This window comes from Culex pipiens, chromosome 2 (assembly GCF_016801865.2).
Source record: "Culex pipiens pallens isolate TS chromosome 2, TS_CPP_V2, whole genome shotgun sequence".
Classification (NCBI taxonomy): Eukaryota; Metazoa; Arthropoda; class Insecta; order Diptera; family Culicidae; genus Culex; species Culex pipiens.
In genome coordinates this window covers 121,860,029-121,881,441 of record NC_068938.1, presented here as the reverse complement: position 1 = coordinate 121,881,441, position 21,413 = coordinate 121,860,029, and the positions used below count along the sequence as shown (strand labels likewise).

Genomic DNA, 21,413 nt, shown 5'->3' with positions numbered 1-21,413 from the left:
TCATTGAGAAAATCATGACACTTTGAGAAGTTTAAAATAATGACTTTCATCCACTTTTTCTTAACTATACTTAACTTAACTTTATAAACTTTTCAAAAATTTATGAAAAGTTCTTCATGAGGTACTTTGAACACTTCTCTACCACGGTCAGTATGTTTCTGAACCATTCCTTACGTATTTTAATTGTACTCTTCATTTTGCGGAAAAATCGCAAACCTATCAAAGTCACCCTGTTTTACGGTAGTTTATAAGTTAGTTTTAAGGTATCCCTTTTCTCTTTTGGAAATGTAGGACTGCCTACATTTGAAATCACTGAATAGCGACAGCTACGATATTTCATGAACAAACGAAAGGTGCTAGTATTTGAAAATGAGGTGAAAAGTCACCGATTGTCATTGGACAGGACACTCAATATATGTTTATAACTATATGAATATACATGGAAAAAAATCAGAATAAATATAAAAAAAGATTGATTTTTAAGCACAAGAAAATATCTTCTCTCGTTTGAACATTGTTGTTTCATGCAATTTTTTATACATTTATAATTGCATCTATTCGAGTTTAATTTTAATTTTAATAGTTTCTCTGTGCAATTAACGCTGACTGCGTTATTATTTATGTTTCTAGGTGTAAAACTGCTAAACAATCAGTTTTCCCATCCGGGTCCAGCAACACCCGAATTGGCGGTGTGTGGGTAGCCAGTCTTCCGGATTACGCAACTCGCTATAAATTGCGCGAGAATCACAGAAGCGCCATATAATTTGCTAATTCCCCAGAGGCTGCTAGTAGGGGATGGATCCCCTCATGTTCATGAAACCGGCAGCCGTCCCAAAGGGTCGCCATTCGTTATTAGCCACCTACCCCGGGCACCATTTGCGGCACACCCGCTGCGTTTGCGCCAGCCCCGGGTGGCAGTGCATTTCCGGAGTGGGGGAGGCAGCAGCACTGTTTGTTTTGCTGCGGTTTAATTTATGAACGGCGCTCGTTTCGCCTAGCCTTCGATTGGCAAACTCCGGTCCGGGGCCAATGAGGATGGTGCGTTCGGAATTACATTTTAATCCAGCCAGCATTTTGGTCGGTTCGGGATGGCATTAGTGCTAGAAAATCGTTTCACTTTACTCGCTGGTGGAGGGAGTTTTGGTTTGAATAATGCATGCAACTGCTGAAATTGTCAAGAGCTCTGCTCTTCCTTTGTCTCACTCTCTGTCTGTGCTGGTTGATGGCTCCTGTTGGAGGGAGCATTCGGGAATTGGAGTTGCTGGCATATGGCGAACACCACAGCAGGACACAAACCATTTCCGTTGGGCACTCCCTAGTCGTCGTCCTCGTAGCGTCGATTCCCTCGCTGCCCAACGGTTGGTTGTCCTTCAGCTCCCTCGGCTCCACACAGTAACAGATGCTGCCACACTACTAGCAAACTTGGTGTTACTTTTCTGCGTCACTGTTGTGTAACCTTATTACCATTTATGTGCAGATGGGCTTAAAGCGTGTTTACGCATTCATCCGTGCAATGTTATGCATATTTTGATGAAAGCTTCATTTATTCAAAACTGGTCCTGCCAGAACTACGGTACAGATATATATATGCGATACATGTGCATATGTGTTTTGCACATTTGCACAGCAACCCAACCGAGAGGAATTACCAGGGACTTGCACCAGCAAAATGTGTCCAGTTTGCTAGTTTGTACTTACACACACATACACATCACGGCACACACATACACACACGTACATCAGCCATCGTCAATGTGAATGGAATTTACAATGGAATTAACATTTAATAAAGGGGAATCAATGCGTGCATTGGAGACACATTTATGCACTCCAACCCATGCAGCTATGGCCAGCCAGCCAGCCTGCCAGTAGTCATTCGGTGGTGATGCTGCTCTGGTTAGCTTCAATGCACCATCCGAAATGCCACTGTTTCGGTCCCAATCTCCAGTAAGCCCCGCATTTGTTGTATTCTTAAAATAAATATGTACGACAAAATCTAAACATATTTACATCGAAAACATATGCTATGCATTTTCCACAAGAATGATCCTGATTGAATTTCTGCTTTAAACTGAGTGAATGAGAGTTGCCGATAACGGGCTTTGATGCAGTTTTGTCTTGTCAGTACACGTAGAACTTTTAGAAAGACTCCGGCACCGGCACTGATTAGACCAGAAGAAAGCTTGTTTAGCACAGGAACACCCATGCAATAGAAGTTCTCGGCCATAACTCATCCAATCAAATTAAATGTATTGTCTTTCGATCAGGGTGGATCGTGGTCAAAAGAAAAAAAGGCAACTTAATTTTCAAGCTTAATTTTATAAATTTGTGCAATGTAACGTCTTCCAGATTTTCATATTTTCACTGTTCACTAGAGCCTACTTTTAATCACTAAAATAATAGTTTTGAAAGTTTCATTACAGCACTAATTCAGGTTCTTAAAAGATGAATTTTCCAGAATTGTTTAAAACTGCCCTGAAACGTTGAACTTTTTTGAACTCATCTTGGCGGCATCATAAAAATTGTGACAAGATAGCATCGTTCCAAAAACCACAGTCTTAGGGTCATCGAATTCATTCAACTCAGTAAATCTTTTTGCATAAGTGAATGACTGGCAATGAAAACATCTTATTTTTTAAAGTACCGTTTTAAACATACTAACTTGTCATGTCCGAAAAAAAATCATATTTATCATCACCAAAATTGATAGTGCTGAAAGATTGGTTCATGATAACACTCATTTGAGTGCTGAAAAGTTCAATTTTTAGCTTTTGCATTGAAGATTAATACTTTTCGACACTGTTTAGGAACGTACGGAGGCCAAACTAAAGAGGAAAACATACTTTTCTATGAAAAATGCTGTTCAAAAGTTTTTTGAAATCGCAAAAATAAATAAATACAATGCAGAACTTGATTTTTTAAATGTAAATGTTTAACTCTTGATAATGTTAATCAAAATTGTACAGCTTGTTACGTAAAATCCTTTTGGAGCACTTCCATTCGAGCAGTTTTTGCTTTTTTCTACCATGTATTTCTTATGGAGCGAACTGTCAAAATCTGCTCGACTGCGGGTGCTCCTTTTGCAATGGAGCACCCGCTGTCGAGCAGTTTTTGACAGTTCGCTCCATAAGAAATTCGTTGTAGAAAAAAGCAAAAACTGCTCGAATGGAAATGCTCTATTCCATTTCGCTAGTTTCCTCGTCAGGACGTCAGGAGCGACGTGGTTACATTTCGACGGGATTGAAATTGAATTTTGGGGATCTGTGAAGGTCAAAAGGTGAGGTATTGAGAGCTTCACAAAATGGCAAACTTAACTCAGTTTGGCCCAAAATTTATGTGCGACAAGATAGCATGACAATGACGATTTATCCTAGAACATCCCTGAAAATTTCCAACCAGTAAAAACAAGCGAGATATATTTATATTGGATTTTCAGAGGTAGTTTTCAAACAGAGCTTTCATATAAAATCACAGCGAAATAGTAATATTACTAGCTTGACCTCAATGAATAAAAACTGACAGTCAACTGTTCGAAACGTGTAACTATTCCACGCAGGCTGTGACTCAAACACTTGTCATGTTTGATGTCCCACAAAACAGCATCAGCTGGTGATGTATCGAGCACTTTGGAGCTCAATATATGAACTCCAAGGATGGTTTGCGTGTAGTAAATATTCCACCCCGAAAACCAGTATTAGGCGAAAAACATGATTTATTAACACATTTGATCGATATGCCTTTTGCATGCTGTTGATATTTGCACAAGCCCGGTTCAAACGAAATGTTCGATTCGAGGGAATTGTAATATTGTGTAGCACTGCGATTTGGTTCAGCTGCTTTCTATGATATTGATGGCTATTTTTTTTTGCTTTATCTGCGCATCATTGACTGTGTTTTTACGTGTGCGTCGACGTTACGATGATTGATCCTGCAGATAAGCAATATTTTTTTCGACAGAGATTTTTGCTTTCCATTCAATCGGTAGACTCGATGACGTGAAGAAGTCTTTACGAAATTATCATTTTGCAATCATTGCCCTAGGAAAAATCATCTCGGTGAAGATTTTCTGTTCTACAGGTTTTCGTCTGCCAACAGAATTAAAATACCGTTTGTTGGAATTTATCCTACGGGTATTTCCATAAATTAGAATTTGATTACACGGTTAACCCAATCCAACTGACAACCACTGTGAGGGGTCTCTGTGACCAAATGATAGCAGAAAACGCACAGCAAGAAGTCACTTCCTAATAAGCCGTAACAAACGGCAAACAGTAAGGACTGCACAGGGTTGCCAGCAAACCCCCCAAGTTCGCCGGTCCTTGACGCTTCTTCTTTATAATTTATACGGCAAATTTGCCTCTTTGGTTGGAAAATGATGAAGGTTCATCATTTGTCATTCGGACACGTGGGGACGAGTGAATCGAAAGTGGACCGGATTTGCAGCCCTTCGTTCGTTCTATACAAACGTAATGAACGGTTGAACGGACGAAAACCACGTGTAGATGACATGTATTCTTTGCATACAATGTACGCAAGAAGGGATTTTTGGTTGAAGTAGGGCAGACAGCAGATTTAATTACTTTCTATTGTTTGATAAGAGTCCCAAAAGTTAGTAAGGTCAAACATTTGAACGGTTGTGATACGATGAATGTAATGGAGAGCATGTCCCCGAAATTTGTAGAAATAGCAATCATTTGTAGAATGTTTGCAGTTATGAAGAACTGGTTCGGGATTTAGGAAAATTTACATACCCTAAGGACGATGTTGTTTTGCAGATTTGATGCGGGAAAAAATGTACTGCTGGTTCTTTATATTAGACCAGCGTTGAGGATGTTCTCAACGAATAATCTGTTCTATGCGAAGGAAAAAATCTTCCCTCTCCCTTCGAATCGAATGAACATGCGGTTGATTTTTGATAATTACTGTGAAATACATACTACTTCATTTTCCGTTGAGGATTAAAATTTGATAATATTTTAAATGCTGAATTATATCACTAAGATCTTTCAAAATTTTTGATAAGGGGTGCTTTGAAGAAACAAACTATTTTAATTACATTTTTCTTAAAGCTAAGCGTAATTAAAGAGGATCTTGTGTGTAAATTTTAGTGGGAGGGGAGCCGATCACCCGCGGCCTACTCGGGGTTAGTAGGGAAGGGATTGATGTTAAAAGACATGGCGTGGAAAGGGAAGGGGGATTGTGTAGGGGTCTTGGTTGGCATTGCTGGCCTTTGTTTGTGTCCTCAGCCACAACTCGGTGTCCAGCTGCTTGGGCGATCTTGCTTTGCTTCCGGTGCAAACCAGAAACGACGGCTTTGTGTGGAGGCGAGTTATACTAACTGAAGAAAAACTAAATGGATATTTTGGAATCTAAGAGGAACTGATAGATCGGATAGAGCGAGCCAAAATTCTCAGTGGGAAGATGGTACAAGCACAATTCCAAAGTTTTATTTGAAAAGGTCCTGTAAATATATGAAAGACAATAGCATATAGGACCTTTTAGTACTTCTCCATGATTTTTTAAAAAGTTTTTTTTTATATTTTTAAAGTTTGAAGGTATGCAGCAGTCTTAGCTGAATGGTTACGCAGTCCGCTCTGTAAGCGGATGATCATGTGTTCTTTTCCCATCTGCTCCAACCTTCCATCGGATGGGAAAGTAAAAAGTCGGTCCCGGCCTTAGGCCGTTAAGTCATTCCAGGCATCGTTGGTGGCGGTTGGACTCACAATCCAAAGGTCGTCAGTTCGAACCCTGGGGCGGAAGGTTGCTTGGAGTAGAAAGAGGTATGGGTGCCCTCCTCATTCAGACCATCGGACTTGTAGGTTATAACAGAAACTTGCAATAGAGACCACAAAAGACCTGGGGTCGTTAATGTGGATGGTTTGATTTTTTTTTTGATAAAGTTTGAGGTGAATATTTTCAAGACTATGAATGTTGGAGTCAAACTTATCGAAGCAATCGATTCGTATACTATCGCTTCAAGTTTCAACTAATTTGTTTGCACCAGTGAAAAGATAAAATAAACCATGGTAACAAAAATCTGAGAAACACGTCACACAAGTGTGTTTTGAAAGGGAAAATGTACTACGTCCCTTAAGTGTACAGAGAATGCCCATACAGGTTAAATTAAGCATATATCAAATGACTAAGTCTGTATATTTTCACAAATAAAAAATGAAACTGCATTTGAAAATGTTCAAATGTGCGTTTAAAAAGGGTTGTGAATTTTATTTTTCTTTATTTTTCAATAGTTTATTTTTCAATAGTTTGACGTGTCACAAGATCCCGCGATCATTTTGATAAAAAATTGTCGTTGCGAAATCCGGGAAACAGAATCGAATTTTCAAATCAGACTTATTGAGTTAAAAAAAGTTATCGTTTAATAATTAAAAAAAAAAATGTCACAATATAGCAAACGACGGTAGGTAAACCTCAGCCTAATCACAAGCCTAAAAAATGCCTCCGTTGAGAATGTATCTATTGTACTCGCCCATTAGCATGATGAAAATTGATAGCCAATGGCAGCTGAACATTTTTTGGGCCGGCTGGAAATTTTGGACAACGGGGTAAACATTTCAATCAACAAAGGATTTTGTAATTAAGTTTTATTTTTAAGCCAAACGAGAGCATAGGGAAAAAGGGTATTCCATTAGTTTGAGAAAAATGAGAAAAGTTTAGCTCTGGTGTGAGGCGGTTTATTTTCATGCAAATGAGAGAGGAATGATAAGGAAAAACCGGATTTTGCATGCCACCGAAAGAAATGATAACCACGATTTTTCCCATCTATTTTGGCCGTTGGCCAGTCCGAGGGCTTTGTGAGTGGAAGCTTTTGAATAATTGCTCCATAAAGTAAAGTTCGGAAGCGCCGCCTCGCTGCTGCTGGTTGGCACCACTGGTCAGACACTTGCCACTCTGAATAGGACAGCTCGGCGATCAGATAAGTGGACATCGTCAGCTTTCTGCATCTTTCAGAAGTGTGGCCTCTCCATCTCTAATGGAATGGGTGGGGCTTCCGGAGAAATGTAATCCGTTTCTGGTGGCGCTGTTGGGGGACCAATGGGTTAAGGATTTTACGATAAAAATAGCCTTGACTAGGATTGTTGGCTAAGGCTAGGCTAGCGAGCCGGTCCGGAAAAAATGCCAGGCCAAACTGTCCGGGCAAAGAAACGAAACGAGATATTGGAACCGACCGACCATGTGCTACCACACGTCGTGTTTTGTCACATGTTCCGGGTTGGAGGTCCCATAAGGGAGCACTTTTCACAAAACTTTTTGGTCGTTAGTTTGTTTTTTTGCCCTTCTTGCGATTCATCTCGTTGACATCATGCTGTGCTGGTGTTGAGCCCAGTGCCATCCTGTCCTATTGCTTTCTTTCGAGTTGTGTATAATTTTTTTTCCTGACACTGTCACTCCGATTTCACAAATGGATCCTGTCGCTTATTGACCTGAGACTTGGAGAGGAGGAATGAAAATGATTCCAGCAAAGTGATTACTTAGGATTAGCTTTATTGAATGTTGTCTGATACAAAATACCTCCAAACGACAAACTCTTCTAAAACAAACTAAACTTCAATCATTCCCTCTACACCATACCAGTTTCGTGTGAGTTACTATACTCACGAGACTTCCAGCTAAATTGGCACACTTTATTCATTGGCTTTGGCATGTTGGCGGTAAGAACAAATCATTCAACGCACCACACGGCAAACTTGCCTATGCTTCCACGGTTCATTAGCGTGGTTTAATGAGCCGAGAACCGCCACACGCAGCCTGTTGTAACGAGCTTATGGCGTTTCGTGTGGGGGAAAAACGAACCTAAATCGATTTCGATGAGTTCGCGGAATTTGAGGCCGGGCTGACTAAATGTGTCGTTCGAAAGACGGTTTATTTGATTTTGACTTAGATTGTTTCACGTTGGCTTGGCATATTGGACTTGCTGCTTTAACTTACTGTTTCGAAAAAAAAATTAAAAAAAAATCAAAACGTCGTTCCTGGCTTAAATGTAAAGTTAGGTCGATAAGGCATCCTAATGTTGGGATAAACAAAAACGTACCAGATCAGCCTGCTTCGGTGGAGTCGACTCATAACCCAAATGTCGTCTTTTATAATCTCGGAGTGGAAGGGGCCATGCTGGAAAAAAAGTTTGGCTCTCCTCCTTGTCGTATGAGTGTCAAAAATCAAATTATTCGCTCTACAGCATTGCCTTGGCATTCTCGATTGCGAGATTCCTACTCGAAACTAGGTGTCCGAAGGCTTGATTGTTGAGGCAATTGCAAACCTGCAAACCTCTTTTTACACCTTAGCTTCCATCCAACCCGGGATTCGAATTGACGACCTTTGGATTGTTAGTCCAACTGCCTACCAGCGACTGCACCGAGACAGGACCCAGGGAGACGACTCCTACACCTGGACTGAGCAAACGACCTAACCTTTTTTTTAGGTTAGTCCGGGGCCAACATTTACTTCCCGTCCGACGGAAGGCGTGATCAGACAAATCTCGTCTCGAAAAATGCCACCGGGACCTTCTAGGATCGAACCCAGGCCGACTGGGTGAGAGGCAATCACGCTTACCCCTAAACCACGGGTCGTATGAGTGTACTGAGTCTAAATCCCAAATATGAGTTCGATTGAACTAAATCTCGAGAAGCATTTTAAAGGCTTCGACACAAACACCACGAAACGAAAATTGAGATTACCCTAACTTTTTTTTTACTTAGCTTAGTAACTCGGATAACCAAGCACTGAAAATTGAGAACAAATTCAAATATTTTGCAACTCTCAAACCACTTCGAACGCGTTGAGTGGCGTCTTATCGCGCCAAACTGTTTACTGTCCTTGAACGCGGATAGAAGACAAAACAATTATGATTCTGACCGCACGAGCCCACAAGAAGGCCCCCCTCCGCTTGCTGACTGCCCCCCCCCCCATCCGTCTTCCATGGCAGGTTCTGAAGGCTGCTTGAGGGCATCCATTGTATTTCCCCTGAATCAACATGAATTTAATTGTTTCTGCATCTAAACCTCCTCTCCTGGACATGCTTCCCCTCAGTACCCTAGAATGGTCATGCTGTCAAGGCTTCGTTAACGGAGAAGGATCCGGAGCCGGCGACGGGAGTGATGGGATTGGCATCGTCATCTTTGTTGGCCTTGGCAATGTTTCTTGCTTGAGAGCGGTGTCCTTCGTTGACGGCGGAGTATGGCCTTGCAAGACGAGTCTTGAGGCATTCTTGACATTACTTTTCGCTTTGATTGAAATGGAATGTATTTGGATTAAAGTGTGATTGTTGTGTGTGGGTAGATTGCAAAATTTCTCTACAACTAATATAAGTGATTATTATTGTTGGCATATTGATGTCAATGTCACTTTCAGAGCAAGTTGAAAGTAGTATATAGTATGTTTTGTAGTAAAATCACAACATCAACGACATTTTCAGAACATTTTTTTATATTTTATGAATATAGTAGGAAGAGTTGTGCCTAATTTTAATTTTTTATTAGATCTAGGCAGTTTATGGTAATTTTTGTAATTCCGTTGTGAAACTACTTTCTTTTCCTGTCTTTCTTGAACGACGAAACAGAATCGAATAGTAACCCTTTTCAAAATAAATGCTGAAAAGTTCTACTTCGTCGTGTTTATCCAACTCGGTGAAACTCGTTGGATAAATGTACGACTCGTGCTGAAAATATCCTCTTTTTGTACCTAAACTACTATTCTATATCTAAGACAAAAAATGATAAACAGATTTGAAACATTTTTAAGCTAGTTCAAAATCAGCCGAGATAATAAAACATACTATATAATAGAGAGATAAGCGAAGAGTTAAAATTTCAAAACGATTTTTAACTTAATTTCAACTTTGTTACGAAAAATGTCTTAGGATCTCGAAAATCTCTACCTATTTTTAAACTTTTGTTGAAAAGAAGTAATTTTTTCGAATCTTTCAAAAGTTTGGTAACTTTTTTCGAGTGTTTTTTTTGTATAAAATTGCACTTGACGCTATATTTTCAACTACAGACAATATCGAAGAGGCATTAGTTTACAAAATGATGCTTAATAAACCAGATTGAACATAAGTATATTTTTCCTGGTAAAATATTGCAAAATGTTTTCTATTGAATTTCAGGTGTTTTCTGGTTTCTTGTAATGATCATGGAAATTGGAATTCATTCAAGTTCTATTATTATCCTTGTTTATTTTATGGCCAAAGAAGCCATTCTCTATCCTTGGCCCCTAAAATCTAGTTTTATTCTGAGTAGCACCCGCGAAAAACTGTAAACAACGTTGTGGGTGTTTGAACAGAAAACAGTTATACTCTGGAAAGAACCCTAAAAAATAAAATTAAATTATTCGCTCTAGAGCATTGCCTTGGCGTTCTCGATTATGAGATTCCTACTTGTAAGTATGGTGTTCGAAGGCTTGATTGTTGAGGCACTACCGGCGTGAACTACCTAGTACCTACATTAGATCTATCAAACTTGATGTAACGAATTTGTACTTTTAACCGTCAATTTTCGGGATTGGTCCACAATTTTCACCACTTTGGCTTACCGTTTCTTGACACTTATTCACGTTATTTAACCAAAAAATGAAAAAAATACAAAAAAGGAAAAAAAAGCAAGCCATAATCTCAACATTTGAATAAATGAGTGTTTCAAAGTGCATTTTACGCTAGTAAAGTTGTTTTATAATCATTAGTTTTTATAAATGTAAGATTTGACGAAAACAAAAATATTAGCAAAAAAAAAACTCTTTGCGGCACTGTACATCGAAATTTATGTTTCATTCCCTGATTTTTTGGGCCGATTTTGAAGGGGGGTTAAAACTATTTTAAATATTTGTACTAGCTTTATGTACGCGCTTAAGAGGCAGTATTTGTAAATATTGCTCGGTTTGTTCTAGAGGTCGTATCGAGGTGCTCCGATTTGGATTAAACTTTCAGCGTTTGTTTGTCTATACATGAGATGAACTCATGCCAAATATGAGCACTCTACGACAAAGGGAAGTGGGGTAAAACGGGCTTTGAAGTTTGGGGTCCAAAAAACTTAAAAAATATTAAAATTGCTCGCATTTCCGTAAAACTTCATCAATTCCAACTCTCTTAGATGCATTCGAAAGGTCTTTTGAAGCACTTCAAAATGTGCCATAGACATCCAGGATTGGTTCGACTTTTTCTCATAGCTTTTGCAAATTACTGTCAAAAATTGATTTTTTTAAAACCTTAATATCCTTTTGCAACAGCCTCCAACACCCATACTCCCATAGGTCAAAAGATAGGTAATTACATGGACTATAAGCCTACGGTATTAACTTTTTGGCCAATCGCAGTTTTTCTCATAGTTTTTTGATTTTTCTAGAACAAACATTTTACAACGTTAGTTTTTGCCCTGTAGGCCGCCATAGCGGCACTTTTTGGTCTCAATTTTGTCATATTCGGAATCCTCGGACAATTTCACGTAAGTTAGAAGTATTGGAGTTGTAAATTTGATTTAATAAATAATTAAATAAAACATTTTTGAAAAAAGAAATAGATCTTATTTACCCTGTGATCAATACGTCAAATGCTGTATCAAGTAGGCGAAAACCTGTTTTACCCCTAATTAAACAAATTGTAAAAAAATATTTTAATTCATTCTAAATAGCAATTTTTCCAATGGGGAGTATGGGTGTTGGAGGCTGTTGCGAAAAGATATTAAGGTTTTAAAAAAATCCATTTTTACAGTAATTTGCAAAAGCTAAGAGAAAAAGTCGAACCAATCCTGGATGTCTATGGCACATTTTGAAGTGCTTCAAAAGACCTTTCGAATGCATCTAAGAGAGTTGGAATTGATGAAGTTTTACGGAAATGCGAGCAATTTTAAGATTTTTTAGGTTTGTTGGACCTCTAACTTCAAAGCCCGTTTTACCCCACTTCCCTTTGTTGTAGAGGGCTCATATTTGGCATGAGTTCATCTCATGTATAGACAAACAAACGCTGAAAGTTTCATCCAAATCGGAGCACCTCGATACGACCTGTTACACATTGGTGAAAAACTCGCTCTTAAGCATTGAAAAACCAACTTGTTCACGTATAATAACAGCAATTCCCCACGAAAACTGTATGATTCGAAAAAAAAGTTCTCTGACTGGGCTCAAAAATTTTCTGGTAGTTTCTTGATCGATTTTTATTGTTTGGCCATTAGGGTGACTTGCGCCGTGTTAGGGTCCGAAAATGGCAGTCGATTTTTGTAAAAACCACTTTTTTCAAAAAATCATAACTTTGCACAATTTCAACCGATGTTAGCTGTCTTGAGCGCAAACAAAAGGGTATTAGATAGGCTTTTAAGGAAAAATAGTTAAAAATGTCAAATATCTAGTCTTACAATTGAAAAGGTCAAATGAAAACTTTAAATGCTGTTTCGAATTTCGGGACCAAAGAGCCTATGTCTGAAAATATTTTTAGCAGATTCCTCGGAAAATTGTACATAACATATCAAAAAATGGTGAAGCTATGTTTTTAATATTCCTAGATACGATTTTATGAAAATAAAAACTGGGTTTTTAGACGCGCCGCGCAAAAACGGGAAAACGACGAAAACAAATAAAAAACGAGTTTTTTTTCACTAAAACTGCGATAACTTGGAAATTTTAGCGGAGACTTATACATGTCAGCGTACCAACGAAAAAACGAAGTTGACTTTATAGCTGTCGGCCACCATTGCTAGTACCAACCACTAGTGTCTTCCTTTTATCTGCAAGGACTTCGCCGCCCTGGGCTCCTACACAGCAAATAAAGTTGTAATCCAGTTGCGTGTAAAAGGCCTGGGTGTAAAATAAATGTTGCATTATTTTATGAAATTCTATGTAATATTACATCCCGAAATATGTAGCCTATCAGTATGGGAAACCTACTTGACCGAAATGTCAAGCTCATATATGCGTTTATTCTTTCAATTCTTCATCGGTCTGATGGCCGAGCGGGCTAAGGCGCCAGCCCTTACTGTTGGCGCTGGGTTTGAATCCCGTCGGTTGCAACTTTTTTTTTTGTGAGTAGAAAAATTGTACATGCAGTGTGTAATATTAAGTTTTTATTTTGACGAAGGTGATGTGCATGCTTTTGCATGCGATTTTACCATCGGATTTTTTGCTGTGTAAGTGTATAAAAGTATGGCACGGAGCGACGGCGCCGAATACCCATATTTACACTAAGAATTTTAGAGCGCCCGCCGCGGGATTCGTACCAAAAGTTGCGTATTTCACGAAAATTTTGGTACCCTAACATGTATAGGTCATCGCTGAAATTTTCAAGTTGTCACAGTTTTAGTGAAATAAAGTTGATTTTTCCCGATTTCGTCATTTTCCCATTTTTGCGCGTGGCACATCGAAAAACCCAGTTTTTATTATCAAAAACTCGTATCTCAGAATATCTCAGAATATTGAAAACATAATTTGAATTTTTTTGATTTGTTATGTGAAAAAAAGAAAAAAAACATGGATTTTATATACCCCGAAAATAAAAACAATCTGGTGAGAGTCATATTCAGATTACCAAGTCCACGCCCCAAACATCTCGGCTATCTCAATGTCTTATAGTTGTTGGGTTCAACGCCTATGTACCAGTAGGTTTCCCGTAGTAACTGTATACGATGTATAAAATTATCCACTTTAACGAACCTAGGAGTCCATAGGCTTGAATGGGGAGAGCAGCTAAATCTCTTTCTACTCCAAGAAACCTTCCACCCCAGGTTTCGAACTGACGACCTTTGGATTGCGAGTCCAAACACCGCGATTCCACCTGAGCAGGCTTGGTTTGGTGTGTTGTTTGTCTTTAGAGCAAGGAGACGACTCCCTCACCTGGAATGACATCTAAGGCCTGGACCGAATTTTTACTTCCCCATCCGATGGAAGGTTGGAGCAGATGGGAATCGAACCCATGATCTTCCGCTTACTAAGCGGACAGCTTAACCATTCGGCCAAGCCTGATCTTGATAATCTGAATATGACTTTCACCAGATTGATGTTACTTTTGGAGTGCTCAATTTATTTTTTCTTCCGTACAGAAAGCACACTTTTTCTCATACAATATTACATGCTTTTGCTCTCAAAGGTGATGTGCATGCTTTTGTATGCGATTTTACACAGATTGTTTTTACTTTGTAGGCAGTTGGACTTACAATCCAAAGGTCGTCAGCTCTAAACCCGGGGTGGATGGAAGCTTAGGTGTAAAAAGAGGTTTGCAATTGCCTCAACAATCAAGCCTTCGGAAACCTAGTTTCGGGTAGGAATCTCGCAATCGAGAACGCCAGGGCGAATAATTTGATGTTTTTTTTTATATCATGTGATGTATTTAAATGCGCTCATATTTACAATCCTGTTTTTAAAAATTTTGTAACATTTTGCCATGGGTTTTTCTTCTATAATTTGTGTTTGCATTAATTATTTTTTCTAAGAAAGGTTTTATCTCACTGCAAATTGAATGCATCCAATTTCTTTTGCTTCATTTCACTTTGCTCCAACCTTCACATCCCGTGTATGCTGTGTTGGGTTGTGCTGTGATACTTGAATGTTTTTCTTTCCACTGGAAACAACCACATCTTCGGCGTGACATCGTGAAACACTCTCTGTGTTCCAAAGAGAGCTTTCCATCATGTCACGGTGCGCGGGAAAAACAACGCCGTGGCGGTTAAGGTCGAGTGGTGTGGCGGCGGTTCCTCCCATATTCCTTCCGCTTTTATTGAATTTTTAAGCCACGCGGAGAGGCAACGAAGCGAATAAAACAAAAGCGCAGCGCCATGGCAGAAGCATCGAAATTCATCGTCTTGAATCCACCATCAGAAGAAGCTGAACTTGGAGACTTTTGCACGGCCTCGTCGACAGTCATTAAGAACGTGACAGGACGGAATTATAAATTTCTGCTGATACTCCCACGTTCGCCACACTGTTATTTCTTTGAAAATTGCACATTTCCGTGTTTTTTCGCGATCATTGTTAGCGAAGAATTATCGCGTTTGAGTTGGAAAAAGGGTTGGGTAGGGTAGTCGTCAATTAGACACTCTTGGTTTTGAACATTCAACGATTTCAGTTTTTTTTTGTTCTAACATTGACCAACATATGAGATCGATCTTACGTCTACAGCCAGAGTTATTCAACAGTCTCATTGTAGACGCACTTGGCAGGAACAATGAGCTTGAGAACATTGAGACACTCTACGAAAATCTCTACGAACAATGAGACAGCCCTGGATTCTAGGTATATTCTTATTATTTTTTTCAAAAGCATATGAATTTTTTTTAAGGGAGCGTTCATAACCAAAGCCACTTTTATGACAGATGTGTATCCAGTAGACACAAATTTCCCCAAAATATGAGCCTGATTGGTTGAAACTACGACTTGTGAGAGCTATTTTATCATTGTTTCCAGAGTCTCATTGATGACTACTCTATCCTATTATGTATGTTTTCTAGAAAATTTCTTATTACATTTCTTTTTGTTATTAATTTACGAGGTTCATAAGGTAATCTCATGTCTTTTTGCCTTCCTCACTGAGGTAAGGCTATCATCCTGCTCTAAAAATGAACTTTTTATTCAAAGCTCGTAGACCCACCCAGTCAATAAGTATACATGAAACTTATCGACTCAGAATCGAAAACTAAACAAATGTCTGTGTGTGTATGTATGTGATCAAAATTCTCACTGAGTTTTCTCAGCACTGGCTGAACTGATTTTGAACAAACCAATTGCATTCGACATTTTTGGGTCCCATACATCGCTATTGAATTTTTTAAAGTTTTGATAAGTAGTTCAAAAGTTATGCATAAATATGTGTTTTTCCATAAATCCGGATCTCACTTTAATGCATGTAAATTATGTCCGGATCCATCATTCAACCCACCATTGATTAGGTAATCAAAAGACTTTTCCAAAGAGTTCAAAACATTGAACATCTGGCAACCTTGTCTCTAGTTATGACCACTCAAGTGATATTTTTTTCAATGACTTTAGACATTGATAAAGAAATTTGAATTTCAACAACATTTTTCATACATTTCGTTAAGTGATTATAACAGTTAGAATTATGACTAGTGATGTTGTTGATGAGTTTTTTTTTAAGAAATCTTAAGTGTTTTCATCGAATCATAACAAAAATAAAATTTCGGAACTCAACATGAGCATTTCAGCGACATTTATAATCAGTTGATGATTAAATTATTGCATTTTAAACTGCAACAAAACATTGCTTCCCAAAAACCTAGAGAAATGCTCATTAGATGTTCTCCCTAAATTGACGACACTAAAATTCCAAAAAATTTCTACCGAATGGGTCCTGGCAGTTCTGTGGCATTCTTGTGGTTTTTTTCTTGGCTCAAGTCCCCGAACCCATGATGATATCTGGTCCCCTCGGTGCGCTCGTAAATGACGAGATTCACGATACCCAAGGTGATTAAATTATGAGGTAAATAAAGCGGTTTAGTAACGTTCGTTCTCAGCCCCAGTGAAATAGGCTGTCTGTGAGGCCGTTTCCTCCTGGGTACATAACGAAGATAAATTTGATTCTTTGCTGGCAGGATGAATATTTTCATGCTGCCTGCGTTCCCGAAAACTGCTTTTGATGCTGCTTCTTCGGTGGCTGCAACTGGGTCACAGTGCCACGCTGATGCTGACGATGCTGCTGTGCGGTTGGTTGGATGCTCCAATTTGGTTGGCCTGTTATTAATAATACTTAAATTTTTAATTATAATATTTCTGGAGACATGCGACTTAACGAGCTTCACCATAATTGCGGTTATGCCTTAGATTTTTAACATTTTGCTATGCATTAGAAACCACGGACACAAATTTATTTCAGTAGTGATATCGTCTGACCATTTTGTGAGACAATTTTGATTTAATGAATCACTGAATCAACGCAGAGGGGGGTTAGGAGAGTAAGACGGCTATACTCTTGTTTATTTTGTAAAACAAATAAGGCCGTTGCAAATATTTTCAAAGTTTATGTCACCCCCCCCCCCCTTCAAAAATGGCCTGAATAATCAGGGGACAAAAAATATTTTATCAAAAAACTTCAAAACTTTAATCAACTGATAACCCGTTAAAATGCATTTTCCCGCGTTTATAATCATATTTAGCATGTTTGAACTCTTTTGAAAACATTTTTAATTTTCATGAAATACCAATGTACAGTCCCACGAAAAGTTTTTTTTTGCGGAAAAAAAAATCCGTCAATACCTCGATATTTTTAAAACTAATGATTGGAAAGCAACTGTACGCCTGTAAAATGCATTTTAAAACACTTTTTTCATCCAAATGTTGAAACCTAGGCTTGTTATTTCAATTTTTATGTTTTTTTTTTAAATTTTTTTGCTCGTAGTATTTAACTTTTCAAAAAATCCTTTTAATGAAAAGTTTCTATTTACATATGAAGCACAATTGCAAAAAAAAAAAAATAAAAATGACAAGACAACATTTTACGATGGACCAACTAAAAATTTATGCAATTTATAGGAGCAGCAAATAGCACAAATTATCCATTCACACTTTGGAGAAAACCTTTTTGTCCATGTCTAAATATTTTTGAAAAATTCAAAGTGCACGTGTATCTGAGAACCCCAAACTTCGGGAGCATTATTTGAAATGGGTGCATAAGCATTTTGACAACTAGAACAATTTTGCAAATTCCGAGACAACAGACAACTATTTTACAAAACCCGCAGTGTTAAAAGATAGCTGGGGAGGCCACTTCGAGTTTGGTAATTTGACAAATAGTTCCAGCTGTCAACACACATATCCGCCCTTTTCAAATGTTGCTCCGGATTTCATGCTTCTCTTCGAGTTGAGCCTGCGCTATGGTCCCCGTGGAACGAGCTGTCAAGTAGGATACTTTCTGTCAAGAAGAGCCGCGAAGTTAATTTTTCAAAATTGAATCAAAAATCCATTGTAAACCTTTTGTGGTCGAACAAAAGCTCATTATAGTCAGAAAATAAGCTTTATTGCTGTGAATAAAAATATCAGCAATCTAAGCATAATGTTAGGACCCAACTGCAGACTGTGTTCTTAATTCAGTTAACAAAAAATGCACGTGCGACAAGATACAATCATGCATGACGATATGAAAAAATGCATTTCATCCAATCAGTCCATCAATCCTCTATCGCCCATGGTTGCTCCAGATCACCACTCATTTTTAGATAAAGTTTGTATTCGAAAAACCTCTACGACATGGCAATTTTTCAACCTAATTAAACCAGTACTGCATTTTGTAGAATTTTATCTGTCAGCTTTTAAAATTTTCTCCAATTAGAACAATTCAGAGTCTAGTTATAAAGTAAAACATTTCGGTTATGAGTTTTTAGGTCATTTAAATCATCAAATCAAATCAAAATCTCATTAATGCATGAAAGACAATCTACCACAACTTTCAAAATAACTCTAATACTTAAGATTTTGTATTCAGATTTGATCCGATTCTGAGGTTTTTTACATAGAGCTTTTCTGGCAGCTCTGCAGAATAGATTGAGGTAGGCGTCGCGTGATGCAACCAAACAGGCTGCTTGTGCTGCCAGAAGAATTTGAGAAAAAGCTGATGTTTTGAGCGGCGGTGTTATAAATTTTGTAACATTCCTAATAGTTGACGAATCTTTTTGCACTCTTGGGAAAAGTTGTTGTAAAAAAACAAAACGCACCAATTTTGAATAAGTTGAATATGTTAAATCCAATCTCATCCCAGACCCAAAGTCATCTCTGATGGCGGTATCTTGTGAAAATGAGTATGCTCCTAAGAATTATTAGTTTACAGGAGCTGCTGATGCCGAGTTTGAATGATTCAATTATCAATTTGGCAAACATTTTAATTTATGTTGGGTCCATTCATGCTATTATATTCAGTTAATTAATTATCAACAAACATAATCAACCCAAAACATGACCCTTCTCCAAACTCCCAGTGGTGCAATCAATTGGCTATTCTAAAATCACTTCAGGATGGGGACCTGCTGAATAATAAATTAAACCTTACCTGTGAAGTTGCTCTGTAGCTGCTGATTAGAAGGATCTCATCATATATTAAATAACCATCATCATAATCCATGGATATGCCAAAGCACTAAGCACTGCTGGTCATACTCCAGCTAATTTTACTTTCACCGAGCAGTACAATCATCAATGTACGATCTTGTGCGAGTGTGTACAATTATCTCGCGGTACCAAACTCTAGCTCGAAGCACTGCCACCTGATGTTCCACCGCGGATTTGCTCTTATATGGTTAATAATGTATTCCTCGTTCGCACTGCAATCCATAATCAATCACATGTTCAGCTTCCACCACGCACACCGACACACAATCCGGCATGTAGATTCACCATCAACCACGCGATGACGGGGGTGGTCCAGGAGTACTGCCGATGGCTGCTGATTGGATGCAGTTCACCGCATCAGCATCCGCTGGAGGGAGTCTGGAATGCCATTCACTAATCCATGGTAAATTAACACATATGTTGGGAGTGCTGTTGGTTCGCGCACTGCAGATCAAATTGTATTGATTCCGGGAATTTCTCTTCAAAAACACTGCGTTGGGATCAAAACACTGATTCTTCGGACCTTTTATCAAACACGTCACAACACACAGCTGAGATGACGGACACGTAAGATACAATATTCCTAGAATCACAGAATCCCCACGTGATGACAGGATGCTTGACCGGAAGATGCCACAGATGTTTGTTACACTTGGTCACTGCGTAGAGAAAACCACTTCTTCGCCAAAATCCACAAAATAATTACAAATTTTCGAGTGGTCGAAAGAATCAAGAGCTGTCTTCACATCGATTTCCTCCCACCAATCCACCAAAATCAAACGTATACATCATCGTTCCCCAAGAAACGGAGAGAACTGGCAGATCCGTCGGTGTTCGGTTTATTCCGGGTGGGACTCCCGGGGGCCTCCGGGTAGAAGTACTGCTCGGTTGACGGTCTCGCGGTTCACTAACTGGTTCAGAAAATGGATGCAGCGAGAAGTCCTGGCGTTCGTCAGTGGCTGCCAGACCGGATCCTGAGAGAAAGAGAGCCCGAGAGTCCTGTCAGAGTCTGGAGTGGTGCTCCCCCCCCGGAACTGCGCATGTCCGAGCTGAATTGCTGCGAGCTGAGTGCCCGCCGATCAAATCAACTCAAGTTGCCTTTGGGGCTGCCTTTGCTGGTGGATGCTGGCCAGTGAAGGGAAAACTCTGCCGTTGGCGTTCTTTGAATACTTGAGCAGTGGAGCACAGGCAGAGGATACTCCGGGGGACGGCGGGAAGCTTTGGGCGCACGCTCTCATATGTGTGGTGGTGGTGCCGTATGAAACGGAGATTTTTCAAATGGGAAACCTCGAAAAGCGTAGCGTAGTAGTGTGGGAGGAAATTATCAATTTTACTGATTACGTTTCCATGGTTGGAACGAAATTACTCTCAAATTATAACGTCCCACGTATTCGTACTCGCTGTATTTGCGATGAATAATTATGATTTTGCTTTACGGTGTGGTGTGATAGAATAAAGGGGATACATTAAAATGATGCTTAAAATAGATTTAACCATAAAGCAAGGGATAATATCCTGTCGTCATTGTCACTATAAAAACCAAAGATTCGGATCCTAAAGAAGTTTTTTGTGCAAACATGTCAATTCTGGCCAGTTTTTATTGTGTCATCAAGTGGTTTTAAAAAGTAGATAGGTATCAAGATTTCAGAGTTAACCCAAAGCTTTTTTTGATAATCAAACTTAAAACGGTGATATTTGTACAATAACTTAGACATTGGGTTATACAAAGATGCAGAAATTTGTATAACACAATCGCACCACAAACCTAATGTCACCCCTGATAACGGTACGCATTTAAACAAAAACAACTACATTTATTTCTCTGTTGATTTCATGTTACGTTCTCTAAGAGCTGTGCTTCCTGGACAATAACCAGTCAACAGAAATTAATTTTAGTTTATTACTAGCTAGTACTAAACAATGAAAAAATCCATTCTGGACGCTGAAACTCAGTAAAGTTTCACTGAATCATCAACAGAAATGTTGGCTATTAAGATTTATTTAAATCCTCAGTTAGTAGATATCTAGAAATTTATGATTTTGACAGGTGATTGACTGAAATTTTAGTTAAACGGTTGTCAAAACAACTGAAATTTCAGCAATAGAAAATTCAGTTTGTTTTGCTGAAAATTGAGTAACATTATTTTGTCAGCTTGACACATTAGTTTTTGGTGGTTAGCATCGAGGCAATTGTTTTTAATTTGTTGCTTATCTTTGTTGCTTAAGGCTCTGGAAGGCATCATCCCCGATCGGCCATTTGGCAGCCATGTTTTTTTTAGAAAAACATTCAAATCTTGATTCAGAATGTTAAAAAATGGTTTTCTTTGGGTTGTTTCTAGAAGCATTTTACATATATGTACAATAATTTT

The 21,413-nt window shown here is 38.7% G+C and overlaps 1 protein-coding gene across 1 annotated transcript in view; it reads right to left on the bottom strand.

The window, feature by feature from the left end:
- Positions 1–19,947, bottom strand: part of LOC120419549 (potassium channel subfamily K member 2-like) — a 138,981-nt gene extending 119,034 nt beyond the window's left edge. The window contains exon 1 of the mRNA XM_039582260.2: positions 18,986–19,947. The gene's annotated coding sequence lies outside the window, so the exon portion shown is untranslated. The remainder of the gene's footprint in view (positions 1–18,985) is intronic.
- Between the last annotated feature and the right edge of the window lie 1,466 nt (positions 19,948–21,413).